Source organism: Anolis carolinensis, chromosome 4 (genome assembly GCF_035594765.1).
Source record: "Anolis carolinensis isolate JA03-04 chromosome 4, rAnoCar3.1.pri, whole genome shotgun sequence".
Taxonomy (NCBI): Eukaryota; Metazoa; Chordata; class Lepidosauria; order Squamata; family Dactyloidae; genus Anolis; species Anolis carolinensis.
In genome coordinates, this window is record NC_085844.1 from 191480565 (window position 1) to 191488882 (window position 8318).

Below are 8318 nucleotides of genomic sequence, written 5' to 3' on the forward strand. Positions count from 1 at the left end.
AATTCAGAAGTTTGTCTGTTTTCCTAACCAGACCTTCATCAGAATGACTGTGCCAACATGAATCCTAAACAGGGCTTTGGAAGTTACCATTTTGGACTGTAATTATTAGAATTCCCTAGAAGTAGGATCACAGAAGCTGGAGAATTCTGGAAATTGTTGTCAAACCCCTCTCCCTCCAAGTTCTGTTCCTAAAGGTAATGAGAATATGTTACATAAACCTCCTCTATAGTTTTTATTCTAAGGATGGAGAACACGTGGGCTGGCATCTTGTTAGTGAATTATATTGGTGTAAGTTGGATTTTGCATTGACCAAAATCCCTCCCCAAACCCAAACTGGAAGTAAGTAAACTGGAATTGCAGCAACTGAGTTCAAAGCAAAACAGTCCATTGCAATAGCATTTGAAAAACTCAGCAGGGAGGAGAGGAGAGGAGGTATTGTTCCTTCTAATAGACTCAGGCAAAAGCAAACAGCTGCAGCCTCTCTTAGGACTTTATCCCACATTGGCTTGAGACCATCTTCTCTCTGTTTCCCTGTGCTGCTGCCACAGAGTTCCAAGGAGGCCAACACATGACACAAGGCCACTTCTGGTGGGACTCCGTGGTGGCAGCACAGGGAAACAGAGGGAAGACCCCAACTTCAGAAGCCATTGAGAAGGCAGGGAAAGGTACGGAAAGGACATGAGATAGCTGGGCATCCTAGAAGTTGGGGAAAGACGGGAGGGAACAGGGTAAAAAGGTTCCCTCCACTTTCCTGCTGCTCATGGGATGAGATCCTTAGCTTATCTGTTTTAACTAATGAATAACATTGTCATATTAAGGACACTCTATTGTTGCTTGGCCACATGTATCCTTGTGAACTTATTTTTTAAAAATAATCTTTATTAAGTTTTCTCTATACAGGTTAAGATAGTATAAGATGGAAAAAATAGATAATAAAAGGAATGGGGGGGAAAGAAAAAGGGGAAGGGGAGTGGGAAAGAGGGGGGGAGGAAGAAAAAAGAAAAAAAGGAATAAAAATTAAAAGCAAGTTTTCTTGGTTTGATCTTGACTTCTGAACATCTTCTTTGAGGTTTCTACTTTTTCCTTCGTTCTTGTTTTCTCCTGATTTCTTCTCCCACTTTTCTTTACCAGTTTCAGCTCGGGTGTATATTGTTACTGCTCATATCAATATCGTCCTTTTATTTTGTTTTAAATACTCTGTTATTTGGCTCCATCTCTTTCATTGGATTTTCCTTATTTATTTATTTTTGAGATCAGGAAATAAGTCTGTCCATATTTCTTATTTCCAAAATTTTTATCAGCCATTCGTCTTTATCTGGAATTTCCTTCTTTTCACTTGTGAACTAATAAAGGGTATGAACATGCTCCAAATCCATCACCTCCTCCCTGGGCAATTGTGTTTTAAATTCAGCATCACAAAGCTCTAAAAGGGAACTTATTTGTTCAGCTTCAATTCAAATTCAAATCCTATTTATATCTATTTTAATCCATGTCCTGCCTATCCAGCAATAGAGGGAAGTTCGAATGCTTCTACTGCTTCCCATCCCTGGGAAATAGTGGAAATGTGGATCTAAGCACTCTCTGTGTGTTTAAGGTTTATTTATTATTATTTTTATATCATAGGACATTCCACAAATGCTTCTGTATTTCTCTCCTCTTTTAATTTTGACAATAAGGCTTCTGTGTAAGACAGCTTGTGGTGAGGAATCAGACTATAATATGAGGACTCAGGATGGTAATAAAAATAGAAGCAGAGTGACCTTTGACTAGGAAGCAATTGCTCAAGTTTATTAGCCCGAGGAAAGCAGGAAGTCTGTTATTAGGATCAGAGTGACTTGGATAATGACAGCTTGGTCATGACATGGCCTTGTTTTGTTCTTCTCTGAAATGCAGGATGGTACATAGCCAGAAGAACCATTAGAAACATGCTCCAAGCCTGGAGCTTGGGGTGTGGGTGTTCTTCCACAGTAGTCTTTTTTTTTAATGCGCAGAGCAGAATTTAGAAAGTTAATGTTGGATGGCATATCCCAGAACACCCCCCCCCCCAACATGGCCTTTTGCTAATTTAGCAGGATAAGACTAAGGACCTCGTCACATTAATGAGGGGCAGCAGGGGAATGTGCCATGCAGTGTGGTGAATCCGTAGGGCAGTGGGGGGAAACTGTTGCCCCATGTTCCACATCGACCATTGCACCCCTTACCTCATCCTACAGAAGCGTCACTACCCGACTATCCCCCATTCTTCTTTATGGAACACAGGAAGCCTCCTGTGTTCCCAGGGGGGTCTCCTAGCACACTGCCAGGACATTTCCTCTACAACAGTGGTTCTCAACCTGTGGGTCCCCAGTTGTTTTGGCCTTCAACTTCCAGAAATCCTAACAGCTGGTAAACTGGCTAGGATTTCTGGAATTTGTAGGCCAAAATACGTTGGGGCCCACAGGTTGAGAACCACTGCTCTACAGAGCCCCACCGGAAATTGGCTTACATCGTGTGAGTGGGCTGTAAGGAAGAAGCGTCCTGGCAGCGTGCTAGGACACTCATTTTCCTCCATGTGGTGAGGTCATAGGAGAAGTTGAAATAAAATAACAGAGTGTGAAGGAAGTTCACAGCAATGAAGATGCAAAGTAAAGTACATCCTGCGATTGTGAACTTCCCCTAGCCTGTAGCCATGCTGCTAGGAGATTATGAGAGTTATAGTCATAGTAACTTTTCCAAACCCAGTTTAGAAATCACTCAATTTCTGTGGCAAAGTTTTGCAGCAACTTGGAAATGTTATCTTTCGGGCTCCCAAATTATCCCAACTAGCTTTGCCAGTGGAGGCATCACACATTTTACAAATTTAATTGGGTAAGGCTAGAAATATATCGCAAAGTAATATATAGTCTGCAGTGTGTTCTCAGCCCAGAAGACTAAAAGTAGGATAGCCTTCCCAAACTACAAACCTGAGGATTCCATAGGATGCAGTTATAACAATGAAATCTCTGTGCTAAGCTTCTGTAGTGTGAAAGGGATTCAGAAAATGCTTCACAAGTTAAATGGTTTCCATGTCTTTAAATCATAAAAACACTCCCCTTCTTCTAAAATTACTAACTTCACCAGGCACTGTCCAAGAAACCATTTTTCTTCAAAGTGCCAAAGGCAAAGGCTTGGTTTGAGAATCTTATATTTACTGGTAATTGGAATAAATATATTCAACAGATAATACCAAATATGCACATGCCCAAGCGAACATACTTTCACCTGTGGCTGTCATTTGAAGGTAAAGGGAATCACTTGTGTGTGGTCTCAGCAGGAGATTATCTCCCAATGCCTCAACATGCAAGCAGATCTAGCAGTGATAAAACGTAGAAACAGAAAAAGAGAAGCCAAACTCAAGATGGATTTCAGACCCCACTAACAATGCTTTGTCTATGTTTAAGGTAAAGGGACTCGAAAACTACCTCTGAGTATTCCTTACCTTAAAAAAACTCTGTGAACCTCATGTAGTCACTATGTTGAAAGACAACTTGAAGGCACACACACATGTACACATACATCCTTTGCGTGTTTCAGAGAATTAATTCACTTCAAAGTGCATGAATGGGAACAACCAGAGGATGGACATTACTGTGCAATATCAGAGGTAGGCAAATGGTGTTCTTCTAAACATGATTAGGCAGCAATTCCCACCAGCCCTATCATGCTGAACGTTTACCTTTTAAACTCTACTGGAGTATTTGGGTATCTTTTTTAAATCCTTGGTGTGATGTCTGCAGCCACAGGGTGCATTTACACTGCAGAATTAATACAGTTTGGCACCACTTTAACTGCCATGGCTCAAGGCTATGAGACTGTAAACATTGGCCCAAGAACTTGAGAAAGAGGTCAAAAAAAGGGAAACAGGAGAAAACATAAGCCTCCTTTGCAGTATTATTTTTTATTTTGGGTCTTATACTGCTCTCTGGTGTGCAAGATTTGAATTACAGAACCATGTCACTAGAATGGCAACTGGAAAAGGAGTTAAAACTAATGTTAGCTAGCACTATGTGTGGTACTGCATGTTTTCTTTTTAAAATATTATTGTATTTTAATGCTGCCAATATGCTGTTTGAAATACAGTACTGGTGAAAAATTAAAACAATGACAGTGAGAACAGGAAAGGTATTCCAAATAATTATATTATAAGCTTAATGGTGTAACATTAAGAAATGACTATTTCCACTACCTTGGCAGCCACTTCTTTACAAAAGTCAACATCAACACTGAAATACAACACTGCCTGAACTCTGTGAGTACAGCTTTTTTCCTAATGAAGCAGAGAGAGTTTGAGGATTGGGACATTCATAGGCACACCAAGATGCTTGTTTATAAAGCCATTGTCCTCCCGACCCTGTTATATGCCTGCAAAACATGGACCATCTACAAATGTCATTCTCAACTTCTGGAATGATTCCATCAATGTTGCTTCTGAAAAATTCTGCAAATCTCTTGGGAAGACAGATAAATGTCAGCATTCTGGAAGAAGCAAACACCAGCAGCATTGAAGCAATGATCCTCTGCCATCAACTTTGCTGGACTGGCCATGTTATCCGAATGCCCAATCACCATCTCCCAAAGTAGTTACTCTACTCTCAGCTCAATAATAGAAAATGGAATGCTGGTGGACAGGAAAGGGGATCTAAAGATGAGCTTAAAGTCAACCTTAAAATACGTAGACACTGAGAACTGGGAAACCCTAGCCCTCAAGCATTCTAACTGGAGGTCAGCTGTTACCAACAGTGCTGTGGAATTCAAAAAGGCATAAATGGAAGACAAAAAAGAGAAACATGTCAAGAGGAAGGCCCATCAAGCCAACCCTTGTTTAGACCACCATCATATGGAAAATGATGTCCTCACTGCGAAAGAACATGTGGATCAAGAATAGGTCTCTATAGTCACCTATGGACCCACCGCCAAGACTTTACACTTGGAAGGCAATTATACTTGGCTACGAGTGATAGCCTATGATAATTATGATGATGGTGATGATGATGATGATGCTTCACTGAATGTCTCAAAAGATGAAAGACACATCACACTTGAAGAAAACTGGATTTTCTGCAGTCACCCAAGAAATTAAAAACAGAAGGAAAACATTACAATTCAATCTGATAATGCCGTCGTGTAAATACCCTGCAGTAAGTCTGTAGATGACACATGGCAATTTCACAGTCAATACAGCTATGTGCAATCCATCACATAGTCTGATGTCTTGTCATCACAAAAAATTACAAAGCATTTCAAACAGTTCTTGTGAAAGGCCTTTGATGTGCCTGGTTCTCATTATTATTGTTGTTACAAGTTGAGCATCCTAAATCTGAAATTCCAGAATCAACACTTATATTTTGCCTCTCCTCCAATGAACTTAGCTCTCTTCCCATATTATCGTCACAAGAAATCTGTGACGTAGGTCAGGCTGAGAGACTATGGCCCCATTGACGCTGCCATAAAATGCAGTCATATGGTTAGTGTAGACTCACATAATGCAGTTCAGTGCAGTTAAAACTGCATTGTATGAATCTACACTGACCATACAATGGTGACATTGTAGATTAAGCCCATGACTGACTTATAGCAGCCCAGCCACTACATCAGTTGACTCTCCATTTCTTAGTCCAGTTTGCAAGCATCTTGGGGCAAGCACCAATTTTTTGGTTCTTGATTCTTTATGCTGTAAAAAAAAAAGCATTGTAAACTGACACTTGAAATTAATCACATCTGCATTTAGAGAACTGGATTAGTTGTGATACTAATGAGCAACACAGACAGAAGTGTCCTGTGATCAAACCTACACCAAAATTTCATTGGATGCTTGGAAATTTGGGGATAGTGGATATGTATAAGATTTAATATATAAATCTATGTGTTTCACTTAAAATTTGTATTGGAACTTCAATTGTGATTATATTTGCAAAAATCATGTATAGTTGGACCCATGGAACCCAGAAAGAGGCTCAGGGGGATGGAACGAGGCTGGATCTACACTACCATATAATCTAGTTTCTGAATCCAGATCTGTATTATATGAGTTTATGCTGCCAGTTTAAAGCAGGCAATCTGGATTCAGAAACTAGGTTATATGGCAGTGTAGATGGGTCCCGAGAGTGTGGTAGAAATTTTGTCTATTGCTAATTGATAAAAGAAAGGGTTGAGAGAGTCATGTGAAAATGGGTTTGGAAGGTGGCTACTTCTAATTCAGACATGGGCAAACTTTGGCCCTCCAGGTGTTTTGGATCCCAACTCTCACAATTCCTAACAGCATACCGGCTATAATCTAGGGACCTTCCAGACAAAACTAAACCACATCACCTGTCTCAGTTTTACCTGAGGCATCCAAATGATGCCTTGGGTAAAACCGAATTAATCCCAAGAAAACTGGGATATCCCAGTTTGATCGGGATTAAACATCTGGAAATATCTTTCCAGGTGAGAGCCCTGTGGGATTGCCTTCTCCTGTACAATCCACCCCGCACACTTAGTCCCTCCAGGGGGCATCTGCTCCAGCCTGCATGAATAATAGAACCCCAGAATCATAGAATAATAGAGTTGGAAGAGACCCCATGGGCCATCCAGTCCAACCCCCTGCCAAGAAGCAGGAAATCGCATTCAAAGCACCCCGATAACAGGCCATCTTTCCTGTAGCTTGAAGCCATTGTTTCCAGGGCAGCAGTCTCCAGGGCAGCAGAAAACAAGCTTGCTCCCTCCTCCCTGACTTTCCTAGTCTCCAGGGCAGCAGAAAACAAGCTTGCTCCCTCCTCCCTATGACGTTCCCCCACATATTTATACATGGCTCTCATCATGTCTCCTCTCGGCCTTCTCTTCTGCAGGCTAAACATGCCCAGCTCTTGTAGCCGCTTCTTGTAGGGCTTATTCTCCAGACTCTTGATTATTTTAGTCGCCTTCCTCTGGACACATTCCAGCTTGTCAACATCTCCCTTCAATTGTGGTGCCCAGAATTGGACACAGTATTCCAGGTGTGGTCTGACCAAGGCAGAAAAGAGGGGGAGCATGACTTCCCTGGATCTAGACACTAGACTCCTATTGAAGCTGACCAAAATCCCATTGGCTTTTTTAGCTGCCGCATCGTATTGTTGGCTCATGTTTAACTTGTTGTCCACGAGGACTCCAAGATCTTTTTCACATGTACTGCTGTCAAGCCAGGCATCCCCCATTCTGTATTTTTGCATTCCATTTTTTCTGCTGAAGTGAAGTATCATCTCGTTTCAGCCCATCTCTCTAGTCTGTCAAGATCGTTTTGAATTCTGCTCCTGTCTTCTGGAGTGTTAGATATCCCTCCCAATTTGGTGCCATCTGCAAACTTGATGATCATGCTTTCTAACCCTTTGTCTAAGTCATTAATAAAGATGTTGAATAGAACCGGGTTCAGGACAAAACTCCACTTGTCACTTCTTTCCAAGATGAAGAAGGTGAGCACCCTTTGGATTTCTTTGCTTAGCCAATTGCAGATCCACCTAACTGTAGTTTTGTCTAGCCCATATTTGACTAGTTTGTTAGCCAGAAGGACATGGGGGACCTTGTCAAAGGCCTTACTGAAATCCAGGTACGCTACATCCACGGCGTTCCCTGTATTGACCCATCTTGTAACTCTATTGAAAAAAGAGATCAAATTAGTCTGGCATGACTTGTTTTTTTTGTAAATCTGTGTTGACTATTAGCAATGACCGCATTTGTTTCTAAGTGTTTGCAGACCACTTCCATAACGATCTTTTCCAGAATCTTGCCTGGTATTGACGTGAGGCTGACCAGACAGTAATTGTTTAGGTCGCAATTTTTTCCCTTCTTGAAGATAGGGACCACATTCGCCCTCCTCCAATCTGCTGGGATGTCTCCCGTTCTCCAAGAACTCTCAAAGATGATTGCCAGTGGTTCTGAAATAATTCCGCTAGTTCCTTCAATATTCTTCAATATCCGACTGGCAACCACCACCCAGAGGACATTTTCATCGGCTGCCCCAAGACTGTGGAATGACATGCCAGAAGAGCTCCAACAGCTAAATGAGCTGTCAAATTTTTAAAACTATCTAAAGACCTATCTCTTCTGAAAGGCCTAACCAGCCATTGTGTCCTTTGTTCAAACTCGATTTTGTGTATTTTAATATGTATTTTATAGAAATATGTTTTCATGTGCATATTTTATAAAATACGTTTTAATGTGTGTATTTGTGGTATTTTTACAAAGTGTGTGTGTTTTAATTATTCTGTAATCCACCTCGAACCATGACGGGAGGCAGGTAAGAAAGAAAATTAATAATAATATTGATTCCCAGGAATACTACCACA